Below are 14,745 nucleotides of genomic sequence, written 5' to 3'. Positions count from 1 at the left end.
TATGTGAACTCGTAAGCTAATAACTTAAACTAGAATAACTTAAGAGTCAATATTCAGCCAAACTAGAGCGCAAACAACGTGACGTGGTTGGAGGTGTTGGTGTTGCCCTGCTTCAGAAAAAAAGTTTTGGATGTAGTGGGACACCTAGCAGGGAGAGAGACCAAACCGTTCCAAAAATAAACGAAAATCCGTGAGTAATTGCAGAAGCCCCCAAAGAAAAAAAAGGTTTTTTTTAATTGCCAACAAATTCCGGCAAAGGGCTGCAAAGAACAAAGCAGACAGGATCGTGAAAAAAGAACACACACTGCTATTCCGTCACAAGGCTTTAAATTGCTGCAAAAGAGCATCGGAACATTCCACATCACTACTCACGAACAATTCTTACTGAGTTTGGAAGGAACAAACAACAATGTGTGGCAAAAAAAAAAAAAGGCGAACCACACCAACATCAAAACCCTGATGTGAAGTATGAGGGACGTCATGGTTTGGGGCGGCTGAGTTATATCATCTACAGAAAAATGTATTCCAAAGTTCGGGCGGCACGGTGGACAACCGGTTAGCACATCTGCCTCACAGTTCTGAGAACTGGTTCTCACAGTTCTCCTGACCATTGTGCAGATTTCATCTGCAACGACAGGTTACTAATGGTTGAGGTTATTGCTGTCAAAGGAGGGTCAACCAGTTATTGAATGCAAATAGTCGCATACTTTTTCCATCCTCCACCGTGATGTTTTACATGTTGTGTTCAATAAAAACGTGGAAAACATATATTTGCTTCCTGTACAAAAAATGTTTGACTCTTGTTGTGACTTAGTTGAAGATCAGATCACATTTTATGATCTATGCATGCAGAAATTCAGATAATTCCAAAGGGTGCACTTTTTCTTGTCAATGTATATAATTAGCTCGGCGATGTTGTGTGTCACATCATGGCACTTATTCAATTTAAGAACAGATTCATCGATGAATGCGCTGCAGATGTAAATCATTCAGAATCGATTAATATAGTTACAGAATGTAAAAAGTGGAACTTGGAAATGCAGCTGCCTCAAGAGTCTGTGGCTCATATACATAACTATTGTTCCAACCTAAGTCATGTCACTGAAAGGGTGATAAACCCTCTGGTGGATAGCGGTCCTTTGGAGAGGAGCTTCTGCTGCCTCGCAACATAACGTGCGCGGGTGCTAGACGACGGCAGGACATGTTGCCCAAATGACACAAAACACATTACACGTCGGGTTGTGGGCATAGTTTCATGGCCAATTACACGCTGTACTGGTAGAACTGGGCAAAGTTATTCAATTCCACCGAATGACCACTGCATGGAATAAGGGCGCTTGGCGTTTATATAAAGGGCTATACCCCCAAGCCCCGTGATGTCACGGCACTCGTCTTTAGCCCCGCCCACAAAAAGCAGGAACATTTAGAAGGTGAAAAAGAGTTTCAAGCCATATCTCAACAATTCAGTACTATATTGTTCTCAGTCTTTGCGGGTTTCCAGCACGAATCTTCAAACAATCTATTTCGAAACGAGACACGAAAATGACTTTGGTTGCAATTTAACTTTGGGTGAATAAAGACCGATATGGTCGAACTCGCTCGCTCTCTCTTTGCATGCAGGCAGAGGTGTGTGGAGCCCCTCCTCGTGGATTTTTTTCAAACCTAAACAAGATGAACTAGAGAAATACATTGACGTTGAGTCGGAGGGAGTCGCCCTCAGTGAAGGGCTGACTGTGACTAATTTCAAGAGACAATTCAAAACACAACTGTTGGGTTTTTGCAATGATGAGAAACATTTGCAAATGCTACATTCTATTTTCTTTATCAATGGAAGCAAATGAACGTTATTGTTCAATTATGACGGGATTTAGTCATGCATTTCATTCAGGCTTTGAACCTCGACTTCCTGTGAGGAGTTTACATGTTCTCACCAACGTTTTCTCCCACATTCCAAAAACACACATACAAGGTTAATTGTCCTATCCTAAATTGTCCAAAGGTGTAAATGTGGGTGTGAATGGTATGGGTTGGTAGCTTTGGAACATGGAGGGTTACAATTTTCTCAAGGGCCCACAGTCTCAGTCTTATGAAATAAGACTCTTCAATGAGGAGCTGTTTGTCCTCCTCCTCTTTCCCCTCCTCAGTTAAAGTTAATGAGCAATAAGCAGTTACAATGTTGATTAAGTGTGTTATTTCTTTATAATAGTGTTTTCACTTATTTCTATATTGCGCTATATTTATTTTTAACCACACACTGATAAAAAAAAAAAAAAAAAAAAAAAAAAGAAAATGGTAGGTATAGCTTAGTTTTGAGGCTGGAATGGATTGATTGTATTTCCATTCATTTCAATGGGAAACATTACCTCGGTTCACGAACGTTTACGACCAGCACCCTCTTTTGAAGTTGGCAGCCTAAGGTTTTTAGCTCAGCGGTCGGCGCAGTGAGCGCATTCAACTTCCAACAGGTGGTGTGGCGAAGGTACAGGTTCGAGCTCAGGTGTGATTGGACGGCACAGTATCACCACTGTCACACTACCGTCTCTAATCTTGCAGCAAGACGCCATGAAAAATAACGGCACATCTTGTGACGGTTTTTTAAAAAAATAAAATACAAAAATAAAAAATTACATTGCAGTACAGTACCTCTTAACACTGGGTCAATAACATTATGTCTTATGTCACATATTTGTGACATTCGGAGGGCTGACAACAGCCTATACCTGTATATAATTACCAGAGGAAGAGGCACCTCCCTGTGTCCCAATAGAATGCTGGAAGCGGAAAAGAAGACATATAGTATAATTTCATGTCACCTAGTGAGATTTTTTTTCCCGGTGGAATTGTTTGCGACCACAATCTTGACCGAGAGTAGATGTCGGCATTGCTATGGACACAGCCAGGTCCACTGATATGAGTGTAAATTTGCTGTCCTGCTGTGTCATTGAGCCGAGTCTGGAGAGAAAGAGGATTGCTGACAGTGCGGGTTTTACGTCAGTAGTCGTCAGCACGCAGAGCAACCAAACAAGCTCTGGCATTAGACAATAACAGGGACAGAGAAACTGTGCTATCGCACTCATTGCTACTAGTCTCCATGCACTCCAACATCCACTCCCCTTCTAACCAGGGCATGGGGAAAAAACTGGGGATACGAGTCAATTTGATGAATACAGCTGTTGAACATGAAGTCTGTCTAATTTAATTTGCCTGTGACGTAGTTACCCCAATATTCCTCATTTAAATGATGTAGATTTTTGGGGAAATGCCCTGTACTGAAATGGCTAGTCTCAGTGTAATTAATCTGACAAAAAGGTCATTAAAGCTCTGCCTATGATGTCAAACCTATTATTTTCAGCGATTTGCAAACATGCAACCCATATAAAAAGTCTACACACCCCGAGTGATGAGACCATGTTCCACCACTTATGTGACCTGTAACCTGTCCAATTCAATTGAAAAAAACATATTTTCGATAGGAGAAGTAAAAATAGCTGACAAAATGCTGTTGCACAAGGGTGCATACCCTCTTATAATTACAGATGTGGCTGTGTTCAGAATTTACCAATTACATTCAAACGAGGGATGTCCTGATCCAATCATCTGATCGAAAATTGGGGCGGATTACATGACTTTCAGATTATCGAGATCAGGTGAAAAAGATCGGTTGTATGCATTTTTTGACATTTTAAAGGTTACAAAGTGACAAAATAATCCTAAGGTGTGGAAGGTGCTATTTCTGGAAGTAATGTTTTTTGTTTGTTCGTTTGGCAAGCGGCGGCACGGTGGGCGACTGGTTAGTGCGTCAGCAATTCATAGTGAATTAATTTAGACCCCTCAGATTTCTTCCAACAGGCCTCATTTCCTTCAACAGCCTTCTCTATTAAGGCCTATTTATACTCCCACGCCCACATTGCATCACACGACCAACGCATGGGCCGCGCGGCACTTGACGCGCAAACGGGAAAAATTGCCGTGGAGATCACCTCTCGTGATTGGTCCGTTTTAGTCACATGCTGTGATGACGTACTCAGCTTTCCCCTTGGTTCCACGAGGCTTGACACGATCAGGATTTTTGGGGCCGATCACCGATCAGCGAGTTTAAAAAAAACGATAACCACTGCTCGTCGTCGTCACTGTCAGGTTCCGACCTCCTGATCGGCTCAAACGTACACTTTGACGATGGCAAGTTCAGTTGGGTGCTCCTGTATGTCGAAATCCTCCTCCACATATTCCAACACGTTGCTCGCCATTGCGTATAGTGTGTAGCGCGCTGCGTTTGTCAATTGCAACGTCACTTCTGGTAGCCCTTGCCGTGGATAGAGTAACCACACCCCGGTGTCTTGAGCTTCGGGTATGTTCGGGGAGTCATTATGCGTCATAAAAACATTATTTTTAGCTAAACTATGGTTGAAAACTTGCTGGAAGTTACATGCGTGTATTAAATAACATCCATCCATCCATTTTCTGAGCCGCTTCTCCTCACAAGGGTCGCGGGCGTGCTGGAGCCTATCCCAGCTGTCATCGGGCAGGAGGCGGGGTACACCCTGAACTGGTTGCCAGCCGATCGCAGGGCACATACAAACAAACAACCATTCGCACTCACAGTCACACTTACGGGCAATTTAGAGTTGTCAATTAACCTTCCCTGCATGTTTTTGGGATGTGGGAGGAAACCGGAGTACCCGGAGAAAACCCACTGAAGCGCGGGGAGAACATGCAAACTCCACACAGTCGAGGCCGGGGATTGAACCCCAGTCTTCAGAACTGTGAGGCAGACGCTCTAACCAGTCGTTCACCGTGCGCTTATTACATAACATAAACAATGCAAATATTCATTTTAACTAACCATATAACATCTTTGTCATCTGACCTTTAAAGTACACACAGCACCCCATATTGACAGGAAAAAAATGGAATTGTTTAAATTTTTGCAGATTTATTAAAAATGAAAAACTAGAATATCACACAGCCATAAGTATTCAGACCCTTTGCTGTTACTGTTACCCTCCTATATTTAACTCGGGTGCTGTCCATTTCTTCTGATCATCCTTGAGATGGTTCTACACCTTCATCGGAGTCCAGCTGTGTTTGATTATACGGATTGTCCTTGATAAGGAAAGCCACACACCTGTCTATATAAGACCTTCCAGCTCACAGTGCATGTCGGAGCAAATGAGAATCATGAGGTCAAAGGAACTTCCTGAAGAGCTCAGAGACAGAATTGTGGCAAGGCACAGATCTGGCCAGGTTTACAAAAACATTTCTGCTGCACTTAAGGTTCCTAAGAGCACAGTAGCATAATCCTTAAGCGGCAAACGTTTGGGATGACCAGAACCCTTCCGAGAGCTGGCCATGCAGCCAAACTGAGCAATTGGGGGAGAAGAGCCTTGGTGAGCGAGGTAAAGAAGAACCCAAAGATCACTGTGGCTGAGCTCCAGAGATGCAGTCGGGAGATGGGAGAAAGTTCTAGAAAGTCAACCATCATTGCAGCCCCACCAGTCGGAGCTTTATGACAGTGGCCTGAAGGAAGCCCCTCCTCAGTGCAAGACACATGAAAGTGTGCACGGAGTTTGCTTAAAAAACACCTGAAGGACTTCAAGATGGTGAGAAATAAGATTGTCTGGGCTGATGAGATCAAGATAGAACTTTTTGGCCTTAATACTAAGTGGTGTGTGTGGTGAAAACCAGCACTGCTCATCACCTGGCCAATACAGTCCCATCAGTCAAGCATGGTGGTGGCAACATCATGCTGTAGGGCTGTTTTTCAGCTGCAGGGACAGGGAGACTGGTTGCAATCGAAGGAAAGATGAATGTGGCCAAGTACAGGGATATCCTGACGAAAACCTTCTCCAGCGTGCTCAGGACCTCAGACTGGGCCGAAGGTTCACATTCCAACAAGACAATGACCCTAAGCACACAGCTAAAATAATGAAGGAATAGCTTCAGAACAACTCTGTGACTGTTCTTGAATGGCCCAGGCAGAACCCCGACTTAAACCCAATTGAGCATCTCTGGAGAGACCTGAAAATGGCTGTCCATTAACGTTCAAGACTCAACCTGACAGAACTGGAGAGGATCTGCAAGGAGGAATGGCAGAGGATCCTCAAATCCAGGTGTGAAAAGGTTATTGCATCAATCCCAAAAAGACTCATGGCTATGAGTTCAAAAGGGTACTTCTACTAAATACTGAGCTGAGCAAAGGGTCCGAATGCTTATGGCTGTGTGAAATTTCAGTTTTTCTTTTTCAATTAATCTGCAAAAAATTTAACAATTCCGGTTTTTTTTCTGTCAATATGGGGTGCTGTGTCTACATTAATGAGGGAAAAATGCACTTAAATGATTTTAGCAAATGGCTGCAAGATAACCAAGAGTGAACAATTTTAGGGGGTCTGAATACTTACCCACTGTAATTAAATGACTTGTTCATTTACTTAATTGCTCAAAAAATTATATTTACAATAAATATATCTTATTTATGCTCGTGAGGCATAGTGACAGACAGAACAAATAAATGCTCTTCTATCAGATGGCAGGAAGTACATACAGTAATGAATGTACCCACTTTTTCTGACATTTTTGTTTGTTGGTGTGCCGTGAGATTTTTCAATTCTAAAATATGTGCCTTGCGCTCCATAAAATTTTGGAAATCACTGGTCTGGACAATGTACCAGGATATAATACATCAGTAAATCGAAAATAACCCGAGCAAATTATTCTCATTCGTGTGGTCAAAATAAGATATGCTATTACAAGACATCTAAACAAAACGGGGCAGCAACTATTGAACATGGATGGCTATATGCCAACTGTAAACATGCTAAACCAAATATGCATCCTTTAACACAACTGTCTGATATGTTTCCATGCCATGTACATTGTTCAGACAGGTCTTTATCCTGTATACAGCATATTTCTTCCTATATTCCGTCTCTCCCAAGCGTGGTCGGACTGTAGCATACCAAGCGTGCACTTAGCTTCCGCTTGTTAGCTCCGGATGCTATCGCTAATATCCCAAATGTGAAAAGGTGCCAGCAACAGGGCCATTCAGGGTAAAACTGGATGCATTCATAATTATGCAGGCTTTCAGATCCCATGTGAGAGTTTGTTTCCTATGCAGAACGTTAAGACTGACTACACTGAAGTCGGACAAAAGGACGAATGCAGATAGTGTTCACATAGTTTTTGTCATTACTATATCTTGAAGCATGGCTACATTTTTAGGTCATAGATAACGTTTACTAGTTAATTTAAGTCTCCATTAACCGGGTTAGTTTAGGGTACGGTATATCGTCACTAAAAAGGTGCTGCGACACCTTGTCAAATCATGAAACGATATTGCATGTTTACAGTACAGGCACTGTAAGAGTGACAGTAACAGAGCCGGCTGCAGGGTCTGGGCACGTCATCCTCTGTGTCGAAAGCGGGCGGCACCTTGGTTACTCCCCAAAGCAAGTGCTCAAGATGAAGAAAAAGACAAGGAGATAAGAAATATCCACAAGCTCTTGCGCTTCTGCAGGCTGGCCGCAGCTCATGGAGAAAGAAGAAGCACGGAGTGAAATCTGAAAGCATTTTGCCGACAGTCAGGACAAGCCAACAAAGCCTGTCTGCAAAGCTTGCTATGAACCTACTCAGGCTAGAGGAGGGAACACCTCCAATATGAACAAACACCTCACTGTGCAACAGGTTAGCAAATGTGACAACGACTTACCTTTAAATAACTCAAACGAGTGTAAAAAATGTTTTGTCTCCTGACTGGTTGCATTTGACCAGGCAGATACTGTAATTCATCCATCCATCCATCCATCCATTTTCTGAGCCGCTTCTCCTCACTAGGGTCGCGGGCGTGCTGGAGCCAATCCCAGCTGTCATCGGGCAGGAGGCGGTGTACACCCTGAACTGATTGCCAGCCAATCGCAAGGCACATACAAACAAACAACCATTCGCACTCACATTCACACCTACGGGCAATTTAGAGTCTGCAATTAATGCATGTTTTTGGAATGTGGGAGGAAACCGGAGTGCCCGGAGAAAACCCACTCAGGCACGGCGAGAACATGCAAACTCCACACAGGCGGGGCCGGGGATTGAACCCGGATTGAATTTAAGCAAAGAACAGTGGGACTCCCACATACTCGCGGTTCACCATCCGTGGATTCACCTATTTGCATATTTTTGTTCAAATTTGTTGTTGGTTTTTTTTCCTCTCTTTTTTGGGGGGGAGGGGAGGGGGGGGTTACAGTGATGGCCTGGTCCTTATCCCCCACAAATAGCTGGGGTCCACTGTAGAACGTGCAGCCCCCAATTATGCAGCTGCATTTTGTCACTCATTTAATTCAGAAACATGGTTTGAAATAGCAGTGTAAATGTAACACTAACTGTAGAAGGAAACAATTTATGATGATTATGAGCATTTTAAACAAGGCTGCAAATCAAAGCAGCTGCAAAAGAATTATTTATTTTAGCGTTAAATAGCTGACTGACTGTCAGTTTATTTTATTTCATCAAGAGGGAACATAAGTACACTGAACAAAAACATAAACATTTTTGTTTTTGCTCCCAATTCTCGTGAACTGAACTCCAAGATCTAAAACTTTTTCTCCATACGCAGAAGGCCATTTCCCTCAAATATTGTTCACAAATCTGTCGAAATCATTTCTGCTTTCTCGAGATAATCCATCCCTCCTCACAAGTGTGGCATATCAAGATGCCGTTAGACAGCATGATTATTGCACAGGTGTGCCTTAGGCTGGCCACAATAAAAGGCCACTATGAAATGTGCAGTTTCGCTTTATTGTAAACCAGTCAGTATCTGGTGTGACCACCATTTGCCTCACGCAGTGCAACACATCTCCTTGGCATAGAGTTGATCAGGTTGTTGATTGTGGCCTGTGGAATGTTGGTCCACTCCTCTTCAATGGCTGCGCAAAGTTGCAGGATATTGGCAGGAACTGGAACGCGCTGTCGTACACGCCGATCCAGAGTATCCCAAACATCCTCAATGGGTGACATGTCCGGAGATGTTTTCAGCTTCCAGGAATTGTGTACAGGTCCTTGCAACATGGGGCCGTGCATTATCATGCTCCAACATGAGGTGATGGTCGTGGATGAATGGCACAACAATGGGCCTCAGGATCTCGTCACGGTATCTCTGTGCGTTCAAAATGCCATCAATAAAATGCACCGGTGTTCGTTGCCCATAACATACCCTTGCCTATATCATAACCCCACCGCCACCATGGGCCACTCGATTCACAACGTTGACATCGGCAAACCGCTCACCCACACGACGCCATACACGCTGTCTGCCATCTGCCCTGAATAGTAAAAACCGGGATTCATCCGTGAAGAGAACACCTCTCCAACGTGCCAGACGCCATCGAATGTGAGCATTCGCCCACTCAAGTCGGTTACGACGACAAACTGCAGTCAGGTCGAGACCCCGATGAGGGCGACGAGCATGCAGATGAGCTTCCCTGAGACGGTTTCTGACAGTTTGTGCAGAAATTCTTTGGGTATGCAAACCGATTGTTGCAGCAGCTGTCCGGGTGGCTGGTCTCAGACGATCTTGGAGGTGAACATGATGGATATGGAGGTCCTGGGCTGGTGTGGTTACACGTGGTCTGCGGTTGTGAGGCCGGTCGGATGCACTGCCAAATTGTCTCAAACGCCTTTGGAGACGGCTTATGGTAGAGAAATGAACATTCAATTCACGGGCAACAGCTCTGGTGGACTTTCCTGCAGTCAGCATGCCGATTGCACGCTGCCTCAGACCTTGCGACAACTGTGGCATTGTGCTGTGTGATAAAACTCCACATTTCAGAGTGGCCTTTTATTGTGGCCAGCCTATGGCACACCTGTGCAATAATCATGCTGTCGAATCAGCATCTTGATATGCCACACCTGTGAGGTGGGATGGAGTATCTCGACAAAGGAGAAATGCTCACTCACACAGATTTAGACAGATTTGTGAACAATATTTGAGGGAAATGGCCTTCTGTGGATGGAGAAAAAGTATTAGATCTTGGGAGTCCAGCTCACGAAAAATGGAGCAAAAACAAAAGTTTATATTTTTGTTCAGTGTATATACCGGTAATCATTTTGTCATCTATTATTCCAGTAATTCCCAACCAGAGGTGACACAGAAAACTGTCCAACATCATTTAATCAAACCCTGTTAATGTAAATAGTTAATTCCCTATCTTTAATGCACAGTGTGAATTCAGAAATAAAAACTGTTGGTCATATATATTAAAAAAAAAAAAAAAAAAAAAAAAAAAAAAAAAGAAACCAATTAGTCAGAGGTTATTAAGTGAAAAGTCTTATTTCTCTTTTATATTCACAATTGCTCTTTAACCAAGCAAAAATAGAATTTATCCAAATAATGTATTGTCTGATAGAATTTTCAGTGGGATACTCGAGTACTAAAATATTCATTAGCCGCAGCCCTACATTCAACTCCCCCATTATACTGTCCTTTTTATTGTTTTACTAAATCCTTGCTTCGGGTCCTGTGCGATTAAGCTGCAAAAAAATTGCTCCTCAAAATTAGAAAGTTGTTCCTCCAATGAAGAAATGACTAGCAAATGACTAGCGAGGTTTTCCTCTTTGTGAACAAGTGCATGAGAAAATAGTCGAACAGTTTAAGGACAATGTTCCTCAACGTACAATTGCAAGGAATTTAGTGATTTCATCACCTACGGTCCATATCATCATCAAAAGGTTCAAAGAATCACAGCATATAAGCGGCAAGGCCAAAAACCAACATTGAATGCCCGTGACCTTCGAACCCTCAGGCGGCACTGCATCAAAAACCGACATCAATGTGTAAAGGATTTCACCACATGGGCTCAGGAACACTTCAGAAAACCAATGTCAGTAAAAACAGTTCGGCGCAACATCTGTAAATGCAACTTGAAACTCTACTATGCGAAGCAAAAGCCATTTATCAACAACACCCAGAAACACCGCCGGCTTCTCTGGGCCCGAGCTCATCTAAGATGGACTGACGCAAAGTGGAAAATTGTTCTGTGGTCCGACGAGTCCGCATTTCAAATTGTTTTTGGAAATTGTGGACGTCGTGTCCTCCGGGCCAAAGAGGAAAAGAACCATCCGGACTGTTATGGACACAAAATTCAAAAGCCAGCATCTGTGATGGTATGGGGCTGTGTTAGTGCCAACGGCATGGGTAACTTACACGTCTGTGAAGGCACCATTAATGCTGAAAGGTACATACAGGTTTTGGAGAAACATATGCTGCCATCCAAGCAACATCTTTTTCATGGACGCCCCTGCTTATTTCAGCAAGACAATGCCAAAGCACATTCTGCACGTGTTACAACAGCGTGGCTTGGTAGTAAAAGAGTGCGGGTACGAGACTGGCCTCCCTGCAGTCCAGACCTGTCTGCCATTGAAAATGTGTGGCGCATTATGAAGCGTAAAATATGACAACAGAGACCCCGGACTGTTGAACAGCTGAAGCTGTACATCAAGCAAGAATGGGAAAGAACTCCACCGTCAAAGCTTCAACAATTAGTGTCCTCAATTCCCAAACGTTTATTGAATGTTGTTAAAAGAAAAGGTGACGTAACACAGTGGTAAACATGACCATGTCCCAGCTTTTTTGAAACGTGTTGCAGCCATACAATTCTAAGTTAATGATTATTTGCTAAGAACAATAAAGTGTATCAGTTTGAACATTAAATATCTTGTCTTTGTAGTGTATTCAATTAAATATAGGTCGAACAGGATTTGCAAATCATTTTATTCTGTTTTTATTTATGTTTAACACAACGTTCCAACTTAATTGGAATTGGGGTTGTATGAAGTGCTTCAGCGAATCATTATCCACTAAAAGTATGAGACCTGTCAAGGTGCTAGCCAGTCATGAGAAAAGTAATGCTGGTGATCGTTCCATAAATACAATGGAAACAAGACTGTTTTTCCGGACTCGATAAATTTTCATTATTGTGGTAACACCCCGTGTGTGGCTGACGACACAGCAAGCAGCTGGCGGAACGGCTTTGGCTCTGTAGATGAAAAAAACTGGGACATTTGAGGGAAAGTTAAGTCATTTTTACATTCGCTATCCCGCGAGCTAACTAGTGTGCTACAGAGCTAAACATCTTGCCCTCTCGATTGTTCTGACATTGTTTAAAACAGAGGTCACTAACTCGCAGCTTGCGTCCGGACCCATAAGCAGTCCCAAACAGACCCGCACCATGGCCAAAAAAGAAAAGTTATGATTCAAGACTGGGTGCTTCTATTTTAAGCGTCGCAATATATTACAGGCTTTATGGTAGTGATGAACTGTACCGACCAATCACATGCGACTTCGGCCACGCGTTCAAACAATACAATCTGTATTGCAGGCAGTAATTACTGAAATCCCTGACTGCGCACAGACTGGACAGACACAAGGAGAGAGAGAGAGCGAGAGCCTGTAAGTCGAGTTCAAGACAGAGAAAGATTATAAAATGACTGACAGAGAAAGAGAAAATTTGGAACAAATGGCGCAAAACAAATTCAACAGGAAGAGTCATTTTTGTTTGCACTTCTCAGTGGAAAATTAAAGGGTGGGAAGTTAAATAACAACTGTAATAAAAATCTGCAATCTAGCAGAACTACAAAGCAAGAACTGTGAATTTGCGGATGATTACTGTATCTGTATGACATGGTAAGTGTAGCGACTCATTGTCCCAGGGGTGCGACTCATTGTTTCCATGACGTGTACCCTGGGATGTGCTTGTATTTAAGTTCAGCAGTGGTGTTGCAATTTAAATATATTTTTTGTTTTATTGAAGATATTTTTAAGGCTTTTTTTCCGACTTATTAATTATTTTATTCAATTGTAGTGCATTCCTATGTTTACCTAGTCCTCGTCTATCCTGACTGGACTGCATGCTCTGTGAACTCACACACTGTTTAAAACACTGAAGCACAGACTCAAAACATTCAACACAGTGCATCTGAGTCACCACACGCCTTGACTGCTGGCCCAAAAACAGTACTAGTGTATTTCTTATTATTTTTCTTGAACCAATAATAGGGAACCTCGACCAAAACCTGCCGTGAAGTCAGGCAGCAGCACGCAGGCACTGACCAGTAAAGTCATCACAGTGTGTATACTGTGTGTGCTACACTGATTGGCAAAAACTTGGCTCAATACTGTACTATGAACAGTTGACAATTTGAACATCGACATTTATTCACACTGTACTTGAAATATCAGATGAGAAAACAAGGACCTGTAAAATATTGCAACTCCAGCTCAAAACTCCTTAACAGGAGTTTTCTCTCCATTAGCCCTGAGCCTGAGAAACTAATTTGTCTTCCTCATTACAGAATACCAGAGGGAAAGGGTCAGGAAGTTGCCTTTTTGTTCCAAAGCAGATTCCGCAAATACCAGATTCAAAGGGAGAATCCCGTTTCCCCTTGTTTCCAGTCAGCCAGTTAAGACAAGATGGCTTTTTATTTTTTATTTATTTTTTTTTTATTTTTTTAACTTGAACGTCCATTCGCCCCCATGCGCCACTCCGGCATGTTTGCTATAACCAGACATTTTTAATAGCAGTACATCTTTTCTTTGCACATTTGCAGCTCCATTAATTATGGTCATCGTGTAAAATTGGAGGTCTTGCATATGTGAAGGAAGTTATACTAGTGATGACTGATGGGCTGTGCCTTAACCAGTGTCGGGAAGATTACTTTGCAAATGTCGTTGGTTACAATTATAAGTTACCCTATTGAAAATGTAATAGTATTTAAATTACTTTCCTAAAGTAATATAACTAATTACATTCGATTATTTCTCTTAATTTTGAATGAATACATCAACATATTATATATACAGCGGCTGAAATAAATATTTAACACGTCGCCCTTTATCTCACTAAATATATTTCCAAAGGTGCTATTGACCTGAAAATTTCACCAGATGTTGGGAACAACCCAAGTAATCCATACATACAAAGAAAGTAGAACAAATAAGCTCAGAAATTAAGTTGCGTGTGGTGCTAGGTAGGTCAATTGAAGACGCTAAATTGCCCGTAGGTGTGAATGCAAGTGCGGATGGTTGTTTGCTTATATGTGCCCTGCGATTGGCTGGAGATCAGTTCAGGGTGTAACGCTATAAAAGGGTTGCGCTTAGGCCAAGGTAGAGCTCTACATTTTCATGAGAATCTAAAACAAGCATTAAAGGTATAAAGATCAGTACTGTATTTATATTTTGGAGGAAGTCCAATCAGATTAAATTCATGTTTTATTTGTCGGAGAAGTAAACACATCATCTCATAGCGTCATTCTTTCGAGAGACAGTCCAGCAGTTATTTTGGGATATCCTGTCAACACTCATCATTGTTAAAAGGATAGGCATACGTCCTGTCTGCTGTCGTTGAAAGATTGTTTTAATCTTTGTGAGCTCATGATTTCTTCAAAGAGTCCCGTCAACAGCTAGAATTCAGAGAGAAATCAAGGGCCTGTCTTAAAGTTCACTTTTTTTAAACTGGTTGTGACACAACTATAGATGGGCCTTTTTTTTTCCCACATCTACCTCCACCAATGGAAAATTATCTATTGTATAATGCTGCTTCCCAAGTTAGGCTGACACTACTCCGTTCGTGTGTGTGTGTGTGTGTGTGTGTGTGTGCGCGCGTGCGTGTGTCTCATCATGAATTAACTATCATGAATTTACTGCTGTAATTCATTAATATCTTAGATAGCTGTTGATGCAAAAACCAGTACGCTATTACA

The 14,745-nt window shown here is 42.4% G+C and overlaps 1 protein-coding gene across 6 annotated transcripts in view; it reads right to left on the bottom strand.

The window, feature by feature from the left end:
• The window catches only part of myo18ab (myosin XVIIIA b), a 144,760-nt gene that overhangs the window by 118,738 nt on the left and 11,277 nt on the right, over nucleotides 1–14,745 (bottom strand). The gene's annotated exons all lie outside the window — the stretch shown is intronic.

Source organism: Phycodurus eques, chromosome 7 (assembly GCF_024500275.1).
Source record: "Phycodurus eques isolate BA_2022a chromosome 7, UOR_Pequ_1.1, whole genome shotgun sequence".
Taxonomy (NCBI): Eukaryota; Metazoa; Chordata; class Actinopteri; order Syngnathiformes; family Syngnathidae; genus Phycodurus; species Phycodurus eques.
Note: the sequence above shows the minus strand (reverse complement) of the source record. Positions and strands in the feature narration are given on the sequence as shown.